Source organism: Benincasa hispida, chromosome 3 (assembly GCF_027475165.1).
Source record: "Benincasa hispida cultivar pf3 chromosome 3, pf3_genome.v1.1, whole genome shotgun sequence".
NCBI classification, from domain to species: Eukaryota; Viridiplantae; Streptophyta; class Magnoliopsida; order Cucurbitales; family Cucurbitaceae; genus Benincasa; species Benincasa hispida.
The window spans coordinates 17,314,618-17,340,528 of NC_143480.1; the positions used below are offsets into that span (position 1 = coordinate 17,314,618).

At 39.0% G+C, this 25,911-nt stretch overlaps 1 pseudogene; it reads left to right on the plus strand.

Moving 5' to 3' along the window:
- The window catches only part of LOC150037072 (uncharacterized), a 31,095-nt pseudogene that overhangs the window by 3,238 nt on the left and 1,946 nt on the right, over positions 1-25,911 (plus strand).

Below are 25,911 nucleotides of genomic sequence, written 5' to 3' on the forward strand. Positions count from 1 at the left end.
CGGCCCTGTGCATGTTCGCCTGCCTACAAGCAAGTACGTTGAGTGCAACAGTACGAGAAACTGTCAAAACTCACTTGACACACGACACAGCGGCGCAGGCCATCTTACAGTTGGCCAAAGAGGGAAAGACACGCCAGTTCTGGGTGGAAGATGATCTACTATACACTAAGGGCAATCGCCTCTACATCCCCAGATCCGGGGAGTTACGAAGGTCGCTGATGAAGGAGTGCCACGACACACCGTGGGCAGGACATAATGGTTGGCAGAGGACTTTTGCCCTTCTGAAACAAGGCTACTATTGGCCAAGCCTTTGGGACGATGTCATGCAATTTACCAAGACTTGCCTTGTCTGGCAACAAGATAAGGTCGAAAGGGCGAAATTAGCGGGTCTGCTGGAATCCCTACCTGTGCCCTCTAGACCATGGGAGAGCGTGTCTCTCGACTTCATCATCCATTTGCTCAAGGTGGGAGAGTTCGAATCGATCCTTGTTATCATAGACTGGTTCTCAAAATATGCCACTTTCGTCCCAATGCCGAAAATGTGCACAGCCGTGATGACTGCCCAGCTGTTCTTTAAACACATCGTGAAATTATGGGGTGTCCCCGCGAGCATTGTTTGCGATCGGGACGGAAGATTCACTGGGACATTCTGGACAGAATTGTTCAAAATATTGGGGTCAACACTGAATATCTCCTCTAGCTATCATCCCCAAACTGACGGCCAGACGGAACGCTTCAACAGTATGCTCGAGGAATATCTGCGTCACTTTATCGATGCTAGGTAGAAGAACTGGGTCCAGTTGTTAGATATGGCTCAGTTCAGCTTCAATAGCCAGCAGAGTTCCGCGACCGGAAAAACGCCCTTCGAAGTGATGTGCGGCAGACAGCCACTCATGCCACACTTGGTGGACCACCCTTATGCAGGCAAAAGTCCTCAGGCACATAACTTCACTAAAGAGTGGAGCAAAACCTCTGAGATAGCTCGCGCCTACCTAGAAAGAGCATCAAGAAGGATGAAGAAGTGGGCTGATAAGAAGCGGAGGGCCCTCGAGTTTCAAGCCGGGGACAAGGTCCTGATCAAGCTACGACCGGAACAGTTTCGTTTTCGAGGCCAGAGAGACCAACGGCTAGTAAGGAAATATGAAGGTCCAGTGGAGATAATCGAGAAGGTCGAGAGAACCTCATATAAGGTTCAGTTACCCTCGTGGATGAAGATTCATCCTGTCACCCATGTGAGTATTCTGAAGCCCTATCATCCCGATCCCGAGGATGAACAACGAAACATGCTAAGGCGCCCACCGGTCACGATGAAGAGTTCTGTTGAGAAAGAAGTTGCACAAATCCTGGATAAACGTACGCGCCGTATTGGAAGACCCAGACGAGAACTGACAGAGTTCTTAGTGAAATGGAAGGATCTCCCAGACGAAGAGATCAGTTGGGAGCGGGCCGAAGATTTGAAGAATGCAGCTCCAACCATCGCAGATTTTGAACAAGGTCAGTTGATGGGGATGTCAACCAATTAAGTGGGGGAGAATGTCACGGTCATGCTTGTGTAGGGCCTGTTGCCCATGGCCGCATGCCCGATCCAACCCCCTTTTACCATACTTTCATATCTTGTATTGTATTAGCTTAGTTAGCTTGCTTTCTTTACATTTTCATTGTAAGTGACCACTCGCCCTTTTGCATATGCAAGGGCGCCAGTTGGCTTTTTGTTCAGAATGCAGTATATGGGGATAAGACTAACCATCACTTCCTCATACCCGGAGTAGTACTCTATAAAGCTGTTGTTGTTGCTTATTGCTTTCTAGTCTACTACAATCTTTCTTTCTTTATTCACACTCACAAAAACTTCTTATGAAAACCTTTTCTCCAAACCCGTTTTCTAAAACCGTTTTCCCTAAAACGGGGGTGGAGGTTACGAGAGGCACTCGGTGTGCCATCGGCAGTCCGTATTCGGGTTGGCTGACTTGTTCGTGAGCGGGAACAAGTGCCGCACAATCGCTTCGAAAGAGCGATTGTGACACTATGCAGCCTATGCATTGATGCTATGCAGCCTATGCGTTGGTGCTATGCAGCCTATGCATTGGCACTATGCAGCCTATGCGTGGGTGCTATGCAGCCTAGGCGTTGGCGCTATGCAGTCTATGCGTTGGTGTATGCTACGAAGTGAGGAAGGCTTAACGCATGGTTGATATGATAAGAGCTATGCGTGGGCTAGGACATGTGTTGGCCTAGAAGTATGTGACAAAAAGAGGGACGCAAAAGCCTCTAGATGAGCTATGCGTTAGCCAGATTGGGCAATGCGTTGGGAAGAAGGTATGCGGCCATATGGTCGTAAGCGTTGGCTTGGGAGCTGACCATTGCGTTGATAGTCAAGAGGGAAAGATCATCTTGAAGATTGATCAACCAAGCCAGCTGTCATACTCAAGTTTGACATTATCCTCTAAGCATGAGGTGGCAGCCTGATGTTAAAAGGAAAGCATGCAGCTGTTAGTTTAAAAGAAGAAGCCTGACTTCAAGCAGAAGGTTAGAGAAATTCACTCGAGAAAATGAAGTAATTTCAGAGCCATTCAAACCCTAAGTATGCCTAGTTGCTGAGGTTGATATGCCAGAGGGAGATTTTGGCAAAATCGAGCTGGAGTATGAAGAATCCGGCTGGAGGTTGAATTATCGAGTAAGTTGGGCTAGTCTTGATAATTTAAGGATTCCGGCACAACCACGAGGAATTCTGAGCTGAAATTTTAAGTTAAGTTTGCTAAGAAAATTTAAAGAATGTTTGTAGAAGGAAATTCCTTGAGAAAATGCCTGGAAAATTAGTTATTAAAATTGAAAGTTAAACCTGGAACCTTGAGCAAGCAGGTAGCTGCTTGGGTTGAGCAAGCAAGCAGCTTTAAGGGCTTAACAAGGATGATAAGCCCATGCGTTGGAGGTTAAATGGGCGCAAAGATGCACTGAGAAGCATCAGACCATGCAATGCATATTGAAGCCATAAGCACAAGGTTGCGTTAGACGATAGGCGCAATCGGATGGACGCATAGGACATGCGTCGATGTGTCACCAGATGGGCGCATAAGCCGAATGGTGGGCGCAATCGGATGGACGCATGAGGCATGTATTGATATGCCACTAGATGGGCGCATAAGCCAAGTGATGGATGCATGGGGCATGCGTTGATATGCCATCAGATGGGCGCATAAGCCGAGTGATGGGCACAAAGATTGCTATGCATTGGGCCATGCGATGGGCAGTAGGCGTGAGCTGAAGGCTTGGACGCATAGGAGGCTTGAATGCCTAACGCAATGTATGGACGCAAGGCATGGACGCATAGTAATGTAGTTGCTGCCTAGTCAAGTTAAGGCCTAAGAATTTGGCTAAGTGTTCAACACACAGTAAGCATATACATGAAGGAGATTGCCAAAGACTGTGAGTGACTCTAAATGCTTTAAATGTTTTAAGTAAATTGCTTAAGCTTATGAATGTTTAGCAATGCATGGTTACTGAAAGCTAGTTATGACAGTTATTCTCAAATAGCTATGTAGCAACACATCTCACATTAATGCTAAGTTTATGCTATGCTTTACAATGACTATGATGATGCGTTAGTAGGGAATGTGTTTGGGCAACTAAATTATTAAGAGATAAGAATATGCAAGTAAGTATAAATAGCTCATTACTGAAGGACACGAAGAAGGTACTGAAGCATGGACTTAGAATGTGAATAGCTCAGTACTAAAGTACATGGAGAAGGTACTGAAGATTTGTCCTAGAATTTGAATAGCTCGATATTGAAGGACATGGAGAAGGTATCCGAGCAGCTCGATACTGAAGTACACGGAGAAGGTATCTGAGCAATAGTACCTAAGGTATGACGGTACTTAAACTAGAATTGTACAATGTAAGAAAAAGTTGTTATTAGTTGTGTCGAGAACACTCCATTTTAGCCATGGATTGATGTTGAGGGATTGAGTAAAGATTCTCTCTCAACTAGGAATGTAAGTTATAATTGTAGGAAGAGAACAAAAAGGGTTCCTTCCCAGTTAAGTAGTAATACGGTAAAGAATGATAGGAGTGAGCAAAAGGGCCATTCTAGACAAATTGACTAAGTTATAATCTAACATAGTAAGGAAATGTTATGTGATGTTAATGATGACATGGATAATAGTTGCCAAGTTTATAGTTCAGTAAAAGATTTCAGTTTAAATATGAAATTTATGTATGAATGTTATGTTTAAATGTTAGTCACTCACTGGGCTTCTAACTCATGTTTTCAAATGTTTTTCCTTTCAAGTAGCGGTCAGTTCCCTAAAGAGTTCGTTGCTGCTGCTCTGCCACTTAAAAAGTCAGGTTGAAGGAAGCTTAATTGAAAACCTGTATTCAGTTAGTACACATGTGTCTGTCTAGTGACTAGTATTCTAGTTGGGGCTCACTAAATTGTAAAAGTTATGTATGAACAATGCTGCAAAAACCTGTAATGTAAATGTGTTAAGGTCTGAAATAATTGTTCAGTGTATTCATGATATGTACATTTTAAGGGTTTAAGAATGTTTAACAAGTTAGATAAACAGTAAGTGCCAGCAAAAGGGTTGGTAACTGCTGCAGTCAACATTCCATCCAAGTTAAGAGGATAATCTGGAGCGGGGTGTGACATTTGCACTCTGTTACAAATCCTTTTATAGGTAATGATTTACATCAATGAGTTAGTTAACGGTAACTAACCAATTTTATTTTTCTTTTGTTACAGATTTTATAAGATCTGGTTGAGGAAAGAAAAATTGTTTCACACATTACAACATTAATAATCTCAACAGAAGCACCATGAAAATTATATCATCTACATAGACAAGTAAAGCAATAATAAAAGCACATGAACCTCTGAAAAATAGAGAATAATCAAATTTATGAAGGGATTGAATCCAATACGAAGCGTTTAAATGTTTGTCTTTGAATTGGGAAGGGAAAAACTGAAAATTGATTTTACGAAATATAAAACACTAAGCATTCAATTACAGGGAAATAATACCTTTAAAGACCAAACCTTCAATGAAAATTCTCTGCACGATCTTCGCAGAACTCGAACTGATGAACACCATCGTTAGGCTACCCTACTATTGTAGGATTGTATCAGTAACAACGGAAGCAACAAGGATCATTAAACACTCTAATTCATTAATTTTGGCAAAATATAAAGCATGCTCTTGCAGAAACAAGTGAGTTTCATGACATACCTCTGTGGAACTTCTTCAAAGCTCGATTTCCAGTTGCAATCTTCTCCAAATCTCGTTGCAGACCACCTCAAGATCTTCCCCACTATTCTCTTGGTGCTCTAGATTGAGTTGTGGGACTCAAAACAAGCTTGAATCAAGGGATTATTGAGAAGTGTTCACAGCAGCAATCTGGTTGAAGAACACCTTCCTTACGAATTTTGAACAAAATTCTTTTGATTACATGCCTCAAATTCACTCCAATCTCTTCAATATATTTGCAAACCATCATGCAAGGAAGAGAGCTACATGAGTTGTAGCTCATACTTGGAGTAATTAAAGGCAATGGTGATGGATCTTGTGTGAGTAAGTAGAAGATGGATAATGAAAAAACTTGTTTTTCCATTTGTGCATCATACCAAATTTTCAATTTCCATCAAAATCAATTTTGATTTTAAAACTGAAAAAAATTTATTTTATAAAATTAATTTCATAAATTAATTTTTAAATAAAACTAATTAATTTAATATCAAATATTAAATTAATTTTTTACACATATCCATCTTTATATATTTAAATCATATTTAAATATAAATTCTCTTTCAGTTTAATTCTCAAAATTAAACACATAATTATATCTCATATAATTACTAATTCCTTTAATTCTAATTTGAACGTTTCAAATTAACTTATCACGCTACTCTAGAGCTAATCCATTTACGAGCTAGTAGGGGACGTTGCACTCCCCTCACTGTAGATATACTATGTCCACATGATTTAACCATAATTAGTAAGTCGATCCTTCACAGGTTGTTCGTAATAACGACTAGGTCAAATATCTGTTTTACCCCCGAGATTACTTCTTGTTCCTCAAGTTCCTACTGATCCTCTAATAAACAACTAGTTTGTGATCCAATCACTAAACCAAACTCTCTCATCCCAGTGAGAGAGTGAGACCCCTTGTTCAAAACTTAGATTCAGTACTCTAGAGAACGACCTTTCTCCTATCCCTAAATCGAGTAGGGGTGAATTCCATCTTGCACTCTATATCCCCAACTATCTATTCAGTTTTACCCCTAAAATGGGAGGCTTATTGAGCCGGCACTATTGAGCCAACCCCCACCTATGCAAATCTAAGGATAATCTCAAATAAACAGGAGTTCATAGTTAGCTCAAGATTAAGATCGAGTTACCTAGGTCATCTAAGTGAAATAGTCAGTCTTATACAGTAAACAACGTTATAAAGTACGAGTGACTTATTTCTTGATTCGATCTTATGCAAACTCATTGCATTGGACGCCTCCACTCCTCATGTCATAACATGTATGAATTATGGTCACTTCATATATAGCACTTTACAACTCTTTGTAATAACTACAGAGTAGGCCGCATCCAATATTGTTACCAGAATAAGGTACCCAACCTTATTCATGTACTATATATCATTTAGACTATTTACTCGAACCCGATTCACTCTTATGTCTCCACATAAAGTTCAAGTATTCATGTAATAATCATGGGTCTTAGTTATTGGATTTAGACTTTCATGTATACAATTTATAAAATCAATAATAAGTTTATTGATTATAGAAAATATTTATCATTTTACAAACTACGAGTTTTTAGGATATAAAACCCAACAACTATGTCTTCAGAGGAGGACCAAGGATGTGGGGTCCTTTGGTAAGGGATTGATAGAAAATTGAAAAAATGTAGGAAAAAAATTTGGAGAGTGATTTTTCTTCTCTGTGATCTATGTTTTTTCTTTAATCTTTTCATTTTTTTATTAATTAACAATTTTGATAAATTAATAAATATCACATATTTATTAATTTTGCATTCAAATCATATAAAATGCATGTCTCTCTCTTGACCTATAGTTTTAATATGAATCCAATTGTCATTAAAATCAATATTCGAATCTTACTTAAACATTACTCTCTCATATTATATAGTTTTAATTATAAATCATATTTATAATTAACTATATATTATAGTGTATCATAATCCATTATACTTTATATTAATCCATATTAATATCAATTTTCCTCAAATAATTTGAATAATTCAAATTATTCCAAAATCAATTGATCCTTGTTTTACCCTTAGTGAGCTAGTAGGGAACCTAATGAACCTACAGACTAGAAGTTCCAATAATTCGAAATTAAATTAATTAAACTCTTTAATTAATTTAATTAACATTCGTTAACTATGGGTCACCTCACTAAAGACCCACGGTTGCACTCTTTGTATTGTAGAAATATTTCTATGTCCATGGATATAACCAGTTATCAAAAACCTGATCCTTCACAAATTGCTCGTAATTACAACTAGGTCAAAATTATTCTCTTATCCCTATAATTACATTTTCCCCCTTAAGTCCCAATGATCATCTAATGAACAACTTATTTATGGTCTTACCATAAACAAGTCTCTTTCGTGCCAATGAGAGGGAGAGACCCCTTATTCAAGATCCAAAGTCAATACTTAAGAGAGTAATCATCTACTTTCCTTGAAAGTGGGAAGGAATGACTTCCATCTTGTGGAGTTATGGTCCCAGCTCCCTACTTGGACAAATTCCCAAAATGATAGACTTATGAGTTGACGAGACGAGTCACTCTCACCATACAAATCAAATGATTGTCTTCATAGATAGGAGTCCATAACCCACTTTGGATTAAGATCGAGTTACCTATGGTCATCCTATAAAATGTTAGTCTCATCAATTAATGTGTTATAAAGAGAGATCAAACATTTCATGGTCTAATCTTGTACAAATTCTTTGTACAGGATACCCTCACTCACATGTCTCCACATGAACAATTTGGATCAAATCATTTGTAACACTTACAAAGTGGGTTGTATTTGCAGTATCACCGGGATAAGGAACCCAATCTTATCTATATACCGCAGACCTTTTAGGTTACTACTTAAACATGATCCACTTTTATGTCTACTACCTACTGTTCAAGCTACATAAAATAACCTTGGATCTTAGTTTATTGGATTCATTTAATGCGTTTTAAATGTCGAATAAAATACTTATTATTTTATTGAATAAATAATTCGTGTTTACAAATTACAAGCTATGAGACCCACGAGATTTAGGGCACTAATCTCAACAATTTCGACTGTTTAAAACCCAGTAACAACAAAGCATGGAAAACTTGTCAAACCATCATCGAGAAGCTTGTTTAAGTCCATAGATAAAATTGTGTAAACGACAAACTAAACGTTCCCCCTTGCTTATAACCAAGAGGCAAATCCATGTAAACTACCTCTTGTAAGTCCCCATGTAGAAAGGCATTATTTACATCAAGTTGAACCAAATTCTAGTTATAAGAGATTGCAAGAGTAAGGAGGATTTTCACACTAACCATTTTTGCAACTGGTAAAAAGGTTTCAATATAGTCGAGACCTTTTTGTTGAGTATATCCTTTGCTCTACAGTGCCATTAGAATTTTGTTTCACCTTATAAATCCCCTTGTATCCAATGGAATGTTGGTTTGACGAAAGTGGAACAACAAACCAAGTATGATTCGCCTCCATAGCAGCTAATCAGAATCCATTGCCTTTTGCCAATGTGTAAACTTGACACCTTGATGAAAAACTAAGGTTCATATGATGCTGAAAGATGTAAGAAAAAACTACGATAATCATCAGAAAAATGATCATAAGACAAGTAATTCTATAAAGGATATATGGTAAAAGAAGTAGTAGTTTATAACAGATTATCTTGAGAATATAACAAGTTGTAGTGAGAATCCTTCAAGTAAGAAGGTGGCTTGGAAACTCTAGAAGACTTTCTGAGATTAGTAGGTTGTGATGTAACTAAATCTTGACTAATAGGTAATGTATTAGGCTGTGAATATTCAAACTATGGCACACCAATTTCATCAATAGTTATAGATGTATCAAAAACATTATTTGGCTAAGAAGCAATCAATGTACTATCATCACCATTATTAGCAATACCCGAAATTGATCTATCAGCATTATAATTATTCAAGCAACCAATAGTATTAGTAAAAGCATGATCAATAGTATGAGCAGGCGAATTCTAATTAGGTAACCAGGAAAAATCAAAAGACTTAGGAAAAACAATGTCATCAAAAGGCATATGAAGGTCTTCTTTGTTAACAACAACATGAAAAGGATAAATGTGCTCATGGAACACAACATCACTGATACAAAATAACGTTGTTGTTCATTATCATATAATCTGTAAGCCTTCATACCGGCAGAATAACCAATGAACACAACTGGAATAGCTCGAGGCTGAAATTTCGTTCTTTGAGATGCAGAGTAGAAGCAAAGCACAAACAACCAAATGATCTCATCATAGAATAATCAGGATTCTTGCCGTACCATTGAGCATAAGGTGTTTGGCACTTTAAAAGAGAAGAAGATGTGCGATTAATCAAGAATGCAACAGCAAGAACACAATCAACCCAAAATTTAATATGTACATGAGATTGAAAAAGCTAAGATCTTTCAATATTAAGTAAGCGTTGATGATTTCTTTCCACAACAGAGTTCTGTTTAGGGAGAGCAACACATGAAAATTGATGAATTACACCTTTAGAACTAAAAGAATATGTGGAAGCTAATTCAGGAACATTATCAGATCTAAACTACTTTATGTGCACACTAAATTGAGTTTCAACCATAGCAAAGAACCTAGGAACAATTATTAAAGCTTCACTCTTTGACTTCATCATAAAAGTCCATGTGAAATGAGAAAAATCATCCACTATAGTAAACAAATAACGATAACCAGCATGAGAAGGATGTTGATAAGAACCCCAAATGTCACAATGTATTAAATCAAAACTAGGTAAAGCAACATAATTATATGATACAAAAGATAGCTTCTTTTGTTTAGCTAAAGGACAAATGGGACAGAGGTTTGAAAATTCAAATTCTTAGTTTCAATAGGAATAAGTCCTTAAGAGCAATCATATGCTTAATAGAAGGATGACTTAGATGACAATACCAAGTATCAAAGGCTACATTAGAGCAAACAATATATGAATGTGATGAACTACCAGCCAGCAACGAAGGAATGGCATCCATAACATATAAACCATAAAATTTTCTAGCCTTTCCAATCATTGTCAAAGAGGACTTGTCGTAAAAAACACAAAAATTATTATCAAACTGAGCAACACTAGGCAATGTAGGTTTGCATGGATGCCAATGCACGTTATTACATTACTAAGTTACTAAACAATACAGGTTTGCATTGATAAAATATATAAAATTACGTCCAAAGAGTATTAAGTTCATAACATTGCGGTCGCATGCGTTCTTCACATGAAAACAGTTAACTTTTGTATTTTTGTGCAGAATATGCGTTTTCGCAAGGCGGAAAATGCAATCACAAGAAATCAACGGTCGAGTGCAGCATTACCGCAAGGCTTTGCGGTGATTTGTGCTCGCAAATATCTACTCAAGAAGGATTGCCGCATAGAGCCGGTGTAACTTGGTGGGCGCATCTGGGTGAAAAGCATAATAAATCACGATGGGGCAGAAAGCTAATGACGGTCGATTCCAGATTAAATTGACAAGCCGCTAACGAACTACTGTAGCAAGTACACTCAATTTTTCGGTGAAAAATATTCAACGCATCAGACAGAGAATTAATGTCATCCCATCAGTGCAATCATAAGAGAGAAGAAGCCTTTCATCCCGAAGCTCTATAAATACCAAAGGAAACCTTCAAAGAAGGGGTTCGTCTAGTTCGACAGTTAGATAATTTTCTCCATAGTTAGAAGTAGCCTTGTTCTTAGTTTTCTTTTATTTAGAAGGCGGAAGCAAAAGAAGCGAGATTGTGCCGAGAGATCATTCCGGTGAACTTAGAAGAGTGCCAGAAGCGTCGAGATCAGAGAGGCAGGAATATCTTTTGAACATAATAGAGTTAACAGTGTAAAAGCCTTAGGAAGCAAGGGATTGCTGCCAGTCTCTCTATCCTTATCTTCCATTGTCATTTTATACTTAAACTTATCTATAGAAACGGAATTTACTTCTTTATATCTGTTCACTCTCTGTTTATTACGCATGAGTAGCTAAATCTGTCGAATGGATTGAGAAGCACTTAGCTAGCATAACTGGGGATCTTCATTCTATGTGATTGTCTTGTATTATGTATGCATCATTCGTTCATTAGAGATACTCGGGAGGGTAGTCTAAGGACAGAATCTAGGCTCGAAAAAGTCAGGTTAGAATCTAGGCTCAGGAGAGTCAGACTAGAATGCATAATCAAGAGATAGGAGCTTACGAATAAGCACTGTTTGCTATTAACGCATCGCATGCATCCTAGAGATAGGTTATGATTGTATGCGGTCACCTTGTCTCTGTGTGCATCTCGCATCATTGCATAGGCAAAAAGTAGAGACTTAGGAATAAGCTCTATGGACATTATTGCATTCATCGCATGCGTCCTAGAACTAGGAGCATCGCATTTGCATTGGAAAATGATTTGCTGTTGCATGAGTGTAGCATGATCGATAGTTTGACGTATTCCTAGGAAACGCTAGCTAAAAGACCTTTTCAACTCGTTCCTCCGCATACTCAGTGTATCTACCGCATAATCAATCTTTTCTTAAATCCACCGCATACTTTTTATACCGCAAACAACAACACAAAATAACTCTTTGATTCATTGGTTACCGTAAAGTCTTCTTAAAAATTATCATCGCATACCGTTTTTCCTAGTCCCTAAGTTCGACCCTGGACTTACCAGGAAACTCAGTGGGATTTACACTTGGATTCTGCTGAGAAAACTTATTGCTCAACGTATTCCCATCACCACAATTCATTTCATTAATTTCACCACATAAAATAACGCATCAAGTTTTTGGCGCCGTTGCCGGGGACTTTGGTAATTCAGTGTGCTAACGGTAATTTTTCTGATTTCTTTGTAGCTCTCAATCTCTGGCGAATTACGACTCGGAGATTGAGAGGATGTTTCGACGAAGACTGAGAGATAGACGCCAACAACAACAACCATATAAAGACGACATGGTGGAGCAGCCTGGAAATGGAGCACCAAATGAAAACAAGGTCATGGCGAATCCAATCCTACTGGCAAACGATCGCAATAGGCCCATTCGGGACTATGCATCGCCAAACCTCTACGATTTCTCTCCAGAAATCATGAGGCCTACCCTTGATGGATCTCGATTCGAAATGAAACCGATGATGCTGTAGATGATCCAGATTGCTAAACAATTTGAAGGATGGCTTGGCGAGGACCCGCACGCCCACCTCCGGAGCTTCATAGAAATCTGCAACATATTTTAGTTCTCAAATATCTCTACCGAAGAAGTTCGACTAACTTTGTTTCCATTTTCTATGTGTGATCAGGCACGAAAATGGGTATACTCTCTCGAACCGGGGGAGATCACTTCCTGGGAACAAATAGTAGAGAAGTTTATGAAGAAATATTTCCCACCGACTGAGAATGCTAGGAGAAGGAAATTAAGAACCAATTTTGAACAGGACATGGACGAATCGCTCATCGATGCCTGAACGAGGTTTAAGAGGCTGGTAAGGGACTGTCCACACAACGGATTACCAGACTGCTTGCAAATGGAGATCTTTTATCACAGATTAAATCTCGCTTCGCAGACTGCTGCGAATGCGGCAACCGTTGGTGGTTTGCTAGACAAAACGTATGATGAGGGCAACAACATCCTTAATCGCATCTCTAAAAATCACAAGGACTGAAGAGAGAGCGATCAGAGATTGAGAATAAAGGATAATGACGTAAATAATGGTTCTATCGCATCACTTCAGAGTCAGATGACTGCGATGAAGAACCTGATACAAGGAATCACAATTAACAGCCCAACATCGCATAGTGGCAAGTGAATGCAATCAGTCAGACTGCCGCAAGGTGTGCGACTTGCGGTGAAGGACACACAATGGAGGAATGCCCACAAAAACCACAGTCTATTTATTTTGTGAAGAATAATCCATTCTCGAACACGTACAACCCTGGGTGGAGAAACCACCCCAACTTTGCCTGGAAAAATCAACAGCAAAATTTCCAATTAGTGGCGCAAAAAGAAGGGCCACCCGGATTTTTCCCGCAAAATAACGGTCAGACGAGTAATCAAGCCAGCAGTTTGCAGACGCCGCAAACTTCCTCCTTGAAAAGTCTATTAAAGCATTGAGAAGAATGAAACTGTGCTTTAAAACCAGGCGACATCTATCCGCAACCTGGAACTACAGATGGGCCAAATTGCGAGCGAACTCAAGAATAGACCGCAAGGGGCCCTGTCGAGTTCAACGGAACTCCCACGCAACCCAGGGGGTACAGGTAAAGAGAAATTTCAAGTAGTGACATTGCGGAGTGGAAAGACCGTGGTAGGGGAGAAGAAGGAGCTTAGCCGGACTGCTCCAATTGCGTTGGAACCTGAGATTGCAGTGACTCGAGAAGAAGAAGGAGAAAAAGAAATGATAGTGCCAGAGATTGTGTCCACCCCAGAGCCAAAAGAACAGGGGACCGTGAGAGTACAGTTGCCACCTTTCCCGCGGAGACTCAGAAAGAAGAAGAATGACGAGGTACAGTACCAACGCTTCATGACTATGTTAAAGCAATTGCATATTAATATTCCGTTCATTGAAGCGATTGAGGAGATGCCTGCATATGTAAAGTTTCTAAAGGATACGGTGACCAAGAAGAGAGGTACTGGTAAGTTTGCCATGGTGGCTTTAACGCAGAGCTCGAAATCCATAATCCCACCGAAGATGCGTGATCCTGGGAGTTTTACTATACCTTGCTCCATTGGAGGATTGTACATCGGGCAAACGTTGTGTGATCTTGGAGCCATCATCAACTTAATGCCTCTGTCAATTTTTAAGCAGCTGAATGTGAGGCAACTTGCGCTTGTTGGCTTTTTTGGCCCTTAATCTCAAATTAATTAATCAATATTTTGATGATAACAAACTCAAATTTTAATTACTGAAAATTTGTATTTTAATATGTCCATAACGTAGAGCTCGGAACAACGATTCCAACACCTCTTGAATCACTCAAATCGGAAATAAAACGAAGACGATATGATCGAAACAAGTCTATAGAGAAAATAACGTGGTGGATGACGTGGCATAACCAGACCATTTGCATGTAGACATGTGGCAGCATATTGGTTGAATGGTGGATCATTAAGAGATTAACATATGATGGACTTTTTTTTTTGGATTGACTTTAAAAAGAATGAATTTAAAAAGAAAATGATTTAAAAGGAAAATAAATATAATATTATTTTATGTTTGTGTCTAACAGCTATTTTTTTACACATGGTATGTTTTTTTTAAAATTTTTGGATTGACTTTAAAAAGAATGAATTTAAAAAGAAAATGAATTTAATATTATTTTATGTTTGTGTCTAACGGCTAGTTTTTGACACACGGTATGTTTTATTTTTTATTTTTTTGGATTAATTTTAAAAAGAAAATGAATTTCAAAAGAAAAGAAATTTAATATTAGATTTTGTTTGCATCTAACGACTAGTTTAGTTTAAAATCTCCACCATTGATTTTTCTTTTCCAAAATCCAATGGTCCAAATTAATTGTGGTTTCTAAAAATTTTTCCATCTCTATATAAACCATCTTCCTCTCCAAATTTTGTACTAACAAATTTTACATTTCATAATCCTCCAAATCTCAAAAGCTTCCATTGTTGCTTTTTCTAAGCTCCCAATTTTTTTTTTATCTTATTCTTGAGAGAGTGTTATTGTATTGTGAGGATAAATTTGTTGAGTGCTTAAACTTGTAAATCCACTCTAGTGAGAGTTGTATTATGTTCTTAAAAAATTCCAACATTTGTAACGGTTTAATCCTAAACCATGGAAAGCATCGGGTTTGCTCTTGAACCCGTAAAAGGAGTGGTGGTGTAACGGTTGGGCTCTAATCCGTAGAAATAATCGGAAAGATTTTATTCAAATTCCCAAGAGGCGCTTGGAAAGTGGAGTAGGTCGAGTTTGACCGAATCACTATAAAAATTACGGTGTCTTCTTTTCTAACTCTTTCCTTTTTATTTTTGCAATTAATTTAAGCAATTTATTGTATGTTTTAGTTTGTTCTTATTTATTTGCTAAAATTTGATAGAATTAAATTATCACACTATTTTTCATCTTATTTGTTGCATAAATTGAATTTTTCTTATTATTTATAAAAAGTGTATTAATTAGTTTAATTGGGTTAATTTAGAAAAAAAAGTTTAATTAAACCCTATTCACCCCCTCTAGGGTTGCCATATCGATCCAATAGCGCCCACGACAGTGACTCTCCAATTAGTCGATAGATCTCATGTGCATCCAGAGGGGAAGGTGAAGGATGTTCTGGTCACAATCGACAAATTTATATTACCAGCCGACTTCATCATCTTGGACTACGAAGCCGACAAGGATGTGCCCATCATCTTGGGGCGACCATTTTTATCAACCGGTCGTGTCCAGATTGATGTGCACAAATGGGAGATCACCTTGAGCGTGAATGGACAGAAGCTCAAGTTTGACATTATCCATGCCATGAAATATTTTGACAAAGAAGACCTTAATGAATCTGACGATGAAAAGAGTTTGAATGAAGAAGAAAAGCCTGAAGATGAAAACGAAGATGAGGATGTGATCGCATCCATTGTTGCATGCAATGCGATCATAAAAAAAACAAACAAGAAAGATGAGATGATCGCAACCCAAGAAGAAGAGCCAACCATAAAAGAAGAAAGAAAAACAACGCAACTGTACTTAAAACAACCACCAATAATAGAGCTGAAGACCCTGCCCAACCACCTAAAATATGCGTTTCTGGGGTAGAATGAAAAGTTACCGGTAATCATTTCCTCTGAACTTAATGAAGACCAAGAGAATGCTCTGCTGAGCATTCTGAGAAAATATGTGCGAGTGATTGGCTGGACGCTCACAGACATTCAAGGAATTAGCCCCGCATACTGTATGCATATTATTCATCTCGAAAAAAACCACAAAGGATCGATCGAACATCAGTGCAGACTCAACCCTACGATAAAAGAGGTCGTTAAGAAGGAGATAATCAAGTGGTTAGATTCAGGCATCATCTATCCGATAGTAGACAGCACGTGGGTCAGCCCCATGTAGTGCGTGCCGAAAAAAGGTGGGATGATGGTAGTCCCTAACGCAAATAACGAGTTGATACCGCAAAGGACCGTCACTGGATGACGTATTTGCATGGACTACCGCAAGCTGAATGTGGCAACAAAGAAAGATCATTTTCCTTTACCTTTCATTGACCAAATGCTAGATTGTCTAGCTGGGAATGACTTCTACTGCTTTTGGACGGGTATGTCGGTTATAATCAGATCATGATTGCTCTCGAAGATCAGGAAAAGACCACATTCACCTGCCCGTATGGAACTTTTGCTTTTCGTCGCATGTCGTTCGACCTCTGCAATGCGCCGAGCACTTTCCAAAGGTACACGATGGCCATCTTTTAAGAATATCTTGAAGACTCTGTAGAAATATTCATGAACGACTTCTCTGTATATGGGCAAACATACGAAGTCTGTCTTGCCAACTTGGAGAAGATATTGAAAAGATGTGAGGAGACAAACCTTGTACTTAACTGAGAGAAATGCCATTTTATGGTGAAGGAGGACATTGTGCTGGGGCATAAGGTATCTCGGGACCGGGTTGGAGGTGGACAAGGCAAAAATTGAAGCGATTGAAAAGCTCCCACCTCCAACAAGTGTAAAGCCTGTAAGGAGTATCTTGGGGCATGCCAAATTTTACAGACGTTTTGTCAAGGATTTCTCAAAAATAGCACGACCGCTGAATGTGTTGTTGGAAGCCAATAGGAAATTTGACTTTGATGATAATTGCCGCAACGCATTCATGATTTTAAAGAACGCACTGATGATTGCGCCCGTATTGATCGTGCCAGATTGGACACTTCCTTTTGAAGTAATGTGCAATGCGAGCGGGTATGCGATGGGAGCAGTGCTAGCACAGAAGAGAAAAACAATACTGCATCTCATCGCATATGCAAGTAAGACTTTAAACCCTGCTCAGACTAACTACACCACCACAAAAAAAGAGCTGCTTACGGTAATATCTACGTTGGAGAAATTCAGAGCATATCTGCTGGGAATAAAATTACTCATTCATACTGACCACTCAACGATAAAATATCTGATGACAAAGAAGGATGCAAAGCCGAGGTTGATTAAATGGGTTCTCCTCCTCCAGGAATTCGATATGGAAATAATTGATTGCAAGGGGACGGAGAACCAAGTTGCGAATCATTTATCCAGATTGGAAAATCTTGAGGTTGACCGCAATGAGTCAGAGGTGAGCGCAATGTTCCCAGACGAGCAACTATTTCGAATTGAAGAATTTCCATGGTACGCAGACATAGTCAATTATCTGGTTTGCAAGCAATTTTCCGAAGAGTATACCGACCACTAAAAGAGGAGGCTCAAACATGAATGCAGATATTATTATTGGGATGAGCCAAATCTATATAAGAGGGGGTTGAACCAGATTATGCGACTATGTGTACCGGATACTGCTCATTAATGCATATTATCGCAATGTCATGATTCACCATATGGCGGACACTTTGAAGGGCAGCGCATCGCAACAAAAGTATTACAAAGTGTGTTCTATTGGCCAACACTATTTAAGGATGCTAGAGACTACGTGATGAAGTGTGACCGGTGCCAGCGCATGGGTAACATTTCATGGAAACATGCGATGCCCATGAACGTCATTTTAGAACTAGAGTTGTTCGACGTCTGGGGTATTGATTTCATGGGACCATTCCTACCTTCGAATGGTCACAAGTATATTCTGTTAGCCATCGACTACGTGTCCAAGTGGGTAGAAGCAGTAGCCTGCGCCGCAAGTGATGCGACAGTGGTCTCCAAATTCCTGAAGAAAAATATTTTTCACGCGTTTTGACACTCCACGTGCCATAATAAGTGACGAAGGCTCCCACTTTGTCAATTACTCTATCAAAAATCTGTTGCTGAAATATAATATTCTCCACAAAGTGGCCACCGCATACCATCCAAAGACGAACAGTCAGGCTGAAGTGTCCAACCGAGAAATTAAGTTGATATTGGAGAAGGTGGTAAAGCCTTCGCGAAAAGATTGGGCAACAATGTTGGACGACGCGTTGTGGGCAGACTGCCTATAAAACACCGATAGGCATGTCTCTGTATGCGTTGGTATTTGGTAAAGCATATCATTTGCCATTGAAGCTGGAGCACAAAGTGCTGTGGGCAGTGAAGAAGCTTAACTTCGATTGAAAAGCAGTAGGGGAAGCAAGAAAACTACAACTGATCGAGCTTGATAAGTGGAGAATGCAAGCTTATGAAAATGCCAAAATATACAAAGAACGAGCAAAACATTGGCATGACAGCTGACTATGCGGTAAAAATCTCCACGTCGGACAAAAGGTCTTACTCTTCAATTCACGGTTACGGATTTTTCCTGGCAAGTTAAAGTCGCGCTGGTCCGGACCCTTTATAATTAAAGAAATATTCCCGCATGGTGTGGTTGAGTTGATTACTGAAGAAGGGACCTGTACATTCAAGGTTAATGGGCAAAGAGACAAGGCATATTGTGGGGGTGATTTTCTTCGAGAAAAGACCTCGATAGACCTGAGAAATCCGGAGTGAAGGAAAATGGAGTGGCCTCTACGCTAGCATGTGACAGAAAATCATCTGGGGCGCAAGTCTTTTAGAGTATCCTTTTGCTTACTTACGATTCATGAACTCTCACTACTATGATGTTTCAATTATCATTTATCTATATGTATTTTACTTCTTTAAAAAAAAGAAAAGATAGAGAGAAAAATTTTGTTAACTTTGTTTTGTTTTGTTTTGTTTTTAATTATTTGACCCTCTCGATGTTTTCTTTGCAAACGGTCGAGGTAAACGGCGGAGGCACTACACAAGATACAACTACTTTATTTCGTCACCGCAATGCAAAGAAAGGAGGTCACTGCAAAGCAGGATGTGTCAACAACTAATGTGGGCGAAAATGCAAATTTGGGGGTCGTATTTTTCCTTGACTTTATTCCAAATCCTGCATTATCGCATCACATTTTAATTTTGAAAATTTTATCACCGCATCCTCTTTGGTTACCGTAATCATTTAACAATGATCAATTTAGTAAGTCACCTCATGCTTTCTCTTTGCCAATTATGATTTCAATGATGAAACACATGCTTCTGTTTTTTCGTGTACACTAGAGTCAAATTAATTTTAGGACAGTTACCTCATGAAATATTTCTAGAAGTTAGTGGTTTGCTAGTTTTTTTTCTTACCCTTTACTAAGCTTTTTAAGAACATCGCATGACTTCTTTCAATCTTTTGGCAATGAGGATATTGACGCATTTTAAATTTGGGGGTAAGGTATTTATTTTCGACCTTGCTGTTTTTAGCTCTTCAAAAAAAAAAAAAAATCATAACGTTGCGATCAGATCCTACTCGTAGTTGGATGTCCGCATGACATACGTGGGGGCAAGCCAAAACGAAGGTAGGAATCGTGATCAACGCATAAAAAATGACTGCAACTTCGCTGCCGAATGGGTACGAGTTTAGTCTGAGAAAGACCGCCCTGCTCGTAGTTGGATGTCTGCATGACACACGTGGGGGCAAGCCAAAACGAGGGCAAGGCACTTGGATCAGCGCAAGGTCAGAGAAAAAAATAATAATGTCTAAAATATATAAGGATAAAAATCATGTAACACCCAGTGAAAAAAGTTTTTTTGAAATAAATCATGCGATGTTTTGGAATCTAGTAAAGTCCTTTTGAAGGTTAAACTTGCAGTCACTAAATTTTAGAAATATTTTAAGAAGAGGCTTGTATAAGAATTAAGAAAATTTTGGTGTATAGGATTTGAATGAGGCATCCTTGAGAAATCTAGGAAAAGAGATTGTGGTTGGCTTGCTAAAGGAAATCTTTAGCTTATGCTTGAGGATAAGCATTGTTTAAATTTGGGGTGTGATAACGGGTAAAAATGCACGTTATTATAGTACTAAGTTATTAAACAATGCAGGTTTGCGTTGATAAAATATACAAGATTGCGTCCAAAAAGCATTAAGTTCATAACATTGCGGTCGCATGCATTCATCGCATGAAAACAGTTAACTTTTGTATTTTTGTGCAGAATATGCATTGACACAAGGCGAAAAATGCGATCACAAGAAATCAACGGTCGAGCGCAGCGTTACCGCAAGGCTTTGCGGTGATTTGTGCTCGCAAATATCTGCTCAAGAAGGATTGCCGCATAGAGCTGGCACAACTTGGTGGGCGCATCTGGGTGAAAAGCATAATAAATCACGATGGGACAGAAAGCTGATGACGGTCGATTCCGAATTAAGTTGACAAGCCGCTAACGAACTACTATAGCAAGTACACTCAACTTTTCGGTGACAAATATTTGGCGTATCAGATAGAGAATTAATGCCATCTCATCAGTGCAATCATAAGAGAGAAGAAGCCTTTCACCCTGAAGCTCTATAAATACCAAAGGCAACCTTCAGAGAAGAGGTTCGTCTAGTTCGACAGTTAGATAATTTTCTCCAGAGTTAGAAGTAGCCTTATTCTTGGTTTTCTTTTATTTTGAAGGCGGAAGCGAGAGAAGCGAGATTGTGCCGAGAGATCGTTCCGCTGAACTTGAAAGAGTGTCAGAAGCGTCGAGATCAGAGAGAGGGCCAATTCCTGCAGAAGCAAGAATATCTTTTGAATATAATAGAGTTAACAGTGTAAAAGCCTTGGGAAGCAAGGGATTGCTACCAGGCTCTCTATTCTTATCTTCCATTGTCATTTTATACTTAAACTTATCTATAGAAATGGAATTTACTTCTTTATATCTTTTAACTCTCTGTTTATTATGCATGAGTAGTTAAATCTATCGAATGGGTTGAGAAGCACTTAGCTAGCATAACTGGGGATCTTGTGCGATTGTCTTGTATTATGTATGCATCATTCATCCATTAGAGATACTCGGGAGGGTAGTCTAAGGACAGAATCTAGATTTGGAAAATTCAGGTTAGAATCTAGGCTCGGAAGAGTCAGATTAGAACGCATAATCAAGAGATAAGAGCTTACGAATAAGCACTATTTGCTATTAACGCATCGCATGCATCCTAGAGATAGGTTATGATTGTATGCGGTCACCTTGTCTCTGTGTGCATCTCGCATCATCGCATAGGCAAAAAGTAGAGACTTAGGAAGAAGCTCTATGGACATTATCGCATTCATCGCATGCGTCCTAGAACTAGGAGCATCGCATTTGCATTGGAAAATGATTTGCTGTTGCATGAGTGTAGCATGATCGATAGTTTGACGTATTCCTAGGAAACGCTAGCTAAAAGACCTTTTCAACTCGTTCCTCCGCATACTCAGTGTATCTACCGCATAATCAATCTTTTCTTAAATCCACCGCATACTTTTTATACTGTAAACAACAACACAAAATAACTCTTTGATTCATTGGTTACCGTAAAGTCTTCTTAAAAATTATCACCGCATACCGTTTTCTCTAGTTCCTGAGTTCAACCCTGGACTTACCAGGAAATTCAGTGGATTTACACTTGGATTCTGCTGAGAAAACTTGTTGCTCAATACATTCCCATCACCGCAATTCATTTCATTAATTTCACCACATAAAATAACGCATCAAGCAACACTAGGCAATTGACTAATTAATGTGCTTATGGAGATGAGGTTAAAAGCAAATGTAGGGATGTAAAGAACATTGGTCAATGTAATGTACTGATTGAGGCAAATATCTCCATGAATGCTATACTGACTCGTGGCAAAGTCACAGACATACCAGTAACAGTGCATAAATTATGAAAATATTCCCAAGAGCATCAAATATGAGAAGAAACTCCAAAGTGTAGGATCCAACTATCAGCCATAGAATCAAAAGGTAAAACAGAGAGACAAATACTTGCCACACATAATGAAAAAGATTTAGAAGAGGCAGCTTTGCTAAAGTGACTTTGTATGAGAGCCAAAATGCTTTGACATTGGTTATTATTGATCGTAGACAACAAATCAACAGAGGTAGAAATAGAGGAATTAACCATTGTAAAAACATAGGAATCACTTGATTTATTTGATAGAGCTGAGGAAGAAAATGACTGCTGATTATTCTGCTCATAATAACCAGATGGATAACCGTGCAATTTATAACATTTGTCACGTGTATGGCCCGAAATATTCCAGTGGGTACAAACAGGGCAATCACAACGCTTGTTCTGTCCAGAAGTATTCTAAGATTTCAAAGACGGATTATTTGATGAAGATGAATTTCGAACAACAAACATAACAGGATTTTGAGCCAGAGTATTAGGAATAGGAATAGAGCATTATTCAGCCTCTTGAGAAACAAGTGTGCATGCCTTGTTGATTGTAGGTTTTGGCTCCATTAAGAGGATTTGAGTACGAAGTTGAGTAAATGATTCATTCAAACCCATCAAAAAACACATCACATATTCATTTTGATAATAATCCATCAAACCTTGAATATCACTGCAAGAATATTTATGGCAAGTACAGAAAGGGTGATATGATGCCAACTCGTGTCACAATGCCTTTAGATGAGTAAAATAGGTAGTTACAAATTGTTGATCTTGTGCCAAATTAGATAGATCGCGACAAAATTAAAAAATTCGAGGAGATTTTTCCATTATTAATGCTCTTGTAATTCCTTCTATATATCTCGAGCATTGTCAAAATAGAGAATGCTTGCAGAGATTTCTTTCAAAATCGAGTTTAGAGTCCAAGCAATAACAATATGATTACATGTGATCCATGAGTGATACTGAGAAGATGTTGGGATGTATGCCCTAAAACCTCATAGTTAATATGTTATTTGAAATAATGGTTGATTATTTTTTATATGCAATTATCCACTAAAGAAAGATCCAAAGTTGTTTTATGAAACCTGAATAGTATGTGGTAGACATAAAGGTGGATCATGTTCAAGTAATAAGCTAAATGGTTTGCAGTATATGGATAAGATTTGATAACTTATCCTGGTGACACTACGCATACGACCCACTTTGTAATTGTTACAAGAGTTGTAAAGTGTAAACCCCGAACCCTATTTTCCCTACTTAAGTACGTAGGATGATGAAGATTAAGTTTAAGAAAACATTATGTGGTAAGGAAAAGGCTTGAAAATGATAAGGGAAAGGGAAATATTCTAAAAGTTGAAGCATAGATCTCCCAAGTAAGTTTTTGCTTGTGCGCCTAGAAGGAAGAAGGAAATTTTCCTAAGTGTGAAACCTTGCGTTGAGGGCTAAGGTTGGTGCATTAACCATGTGTAACTACGGTGGGAAGGTGTGGCACAAGGCATGCGCTGATGGGGGCAAGGTTTATGCGTGCACGAGTTAGCAAAGATCAAAAGGGATGTCATGCGGTGAGCATTGGCCTATGCGTCAATAGTGGGACATGGACACGCGCATGGACAAGGATGCTATAGGCAATGCGATTGTGCGTGTGATAGCTTGAACGACCAGGCAAAGGCGCTGGTGGATGTGCGTGCAAAGGCAGGTTGACGCAAGACGTTGCGTGAGTGTGGGCGCTTGGTTGCACGCGTGGGGTTGCGTGAGTATGCACGCAAGGCATTAAGCGCAAGGCGCTAGGTGTGCGTTGAGGCGCTCGACTGCGTTAAGGAGATGTACGATGCTAAGGCCGGTGCGCTATGCGATGATAAGGCCAGAAGGCTATGCGATGGCAAGGCTGATGAGCTATGCAATGCCGAGGCTAGTGGGCTATGCGTTGAGGATTGCTATGCGTTAGTGAGGTGGTGTTGAGCATGCATTGAGAACTTCATCAAGGACACATGGGGGAATGTTGGATGTATGGGGATGACTGTTGAAACAACCATGTGCCCAACCTAGGTCATATGCATTAATGAGAGGAGTCTTGGAGGACAAGGTTAGGTTGACAACACAATGGAGTACGTGGCTTAATCAAATGAAGCACCAGACAAACCTAGAAGGAGGTGGACACATATTAGGGCATGCAATGGAAGCCTATACGTTGGACATGGCATGAGAAGGACATCTCAAGCTCATGCAAGTAAGTGGTGTCACGAACCCTTCTGCTGGACATTGCATGGTGCTGACATTTAGGATTTTCATGCATTACATGTGGCATGCATTGAAGGCTTGTAGTTAATGACCAAGAAGCTTCCTTAAAGCCTATAAATACCCCAACAAGTTTTCATTTAATCTAACAACACATTTTCCTTCAAAAGAGTCTCAAAAGAATGTTTGAGGGAAAATTAAGGTTTTTGGAGGAAGGTCATGCATTAACCATGAGAGGGTTGCATTGATCAAGTGTTGTCCAGGGATCCTAAAGGTGCTGTCATGCGTTCAACAGCTTAAGAGAGGCCTGCCTTGCATCCAACTGCTGTCAAAGGTGTCCAAGAGCCTAGTTTCATACCAGTACGAGTTGGTAAGCTAAGTTTAAGGCCAATAAGGTACTCTAAGGTTATTCTAACCCTAACCATGGGATTCTAAGCTGACTAATGAACTAGTTCGGGCTTAGAAATTGAGAAGGAACCAGAGGAAACCAAGGAACTTGCAAAAAGAATAAAGTTCCTGTGATTAAACCGTGAGTGGTATTCTTTTAAGGAATTTAAGCATGTCCTTTAGATTCTATGTTTTGTTGTAGCTTGAGTAGCCTAAACGAGAATGAGAATATAAGGCCCAAGATGGTCAGGAGGCCATGAGACCTAGTTCCTAAACCTGTGGCAGAACCTCACAGGATGGTCAGGGGGCCATGAGGCCTAGTTCCTGAGCTTGTGGAAGGAATCCTTGAGTGGGATGGTCAGAAGGCCGACAAACCTAGTTTCTGAGCCCATAAAAGAGGGATCTATGTGCACATAGGATATAAATATAGAAATATTATGAGAAATGAGTTTGACTATCTACCATGCGTGTAGGTAGAGCAGAAAATAGACTCGTTCGAGTAGAAGGTTTGTGTAGTAACCTCGTGTTAGGATATGCTTATATGTTGGTAAGTTGAAAGAGATTTTTAATACTGTTGCCAATCACTAAGCTTAAGGCTCACACTTTTCTCTTATGTTTTCCTTTGGAGGTAACAGAAGAGTCCAAGTTGCTGCAAGAAGTCGAGGTCTGCCACGAGCTAGAATGTTATATATAAGTTGTATACAAGATTGGGCAAATAGTTGTAAAAACTCTATTGCAATTTGTATAAAGTGATGATTTTCAAATGCAATGTATTTTCAATTGTTTTTTAAATCCCGATCTAAATTAGGTTAAGGTAATTAGAGAAGTTTCAAGCAATAGATATCACAAAAGAGTGGTATCTGCCATTTTTACACCTTCTTTTGGGTTTCAAAGGTGAACTCGGGAGGAGGTGTGACATAAAGTGTTACAAGCGATTTAATCCTAATCATTCATGTGGAGACATACGAGTGGGGGTATCATATATAAAGAGTTTGTATAAGACCGGACCACAAAATGATTAATCCTCTTTATAACATTGTTGACTGAAGAGTTTAATATTTCATAGGATGACCATAGGTGAACCGATCTTGATTCTAAGTGAGTTATGAACTCCTGTCTATAAGGGTAGTCCTTTGATCTGTGTGGGTGAGAGTGATCAGATTCATCGACTCAATAAGCCTACAATTTTGGGGATTTGTCCATATAGGGAGCT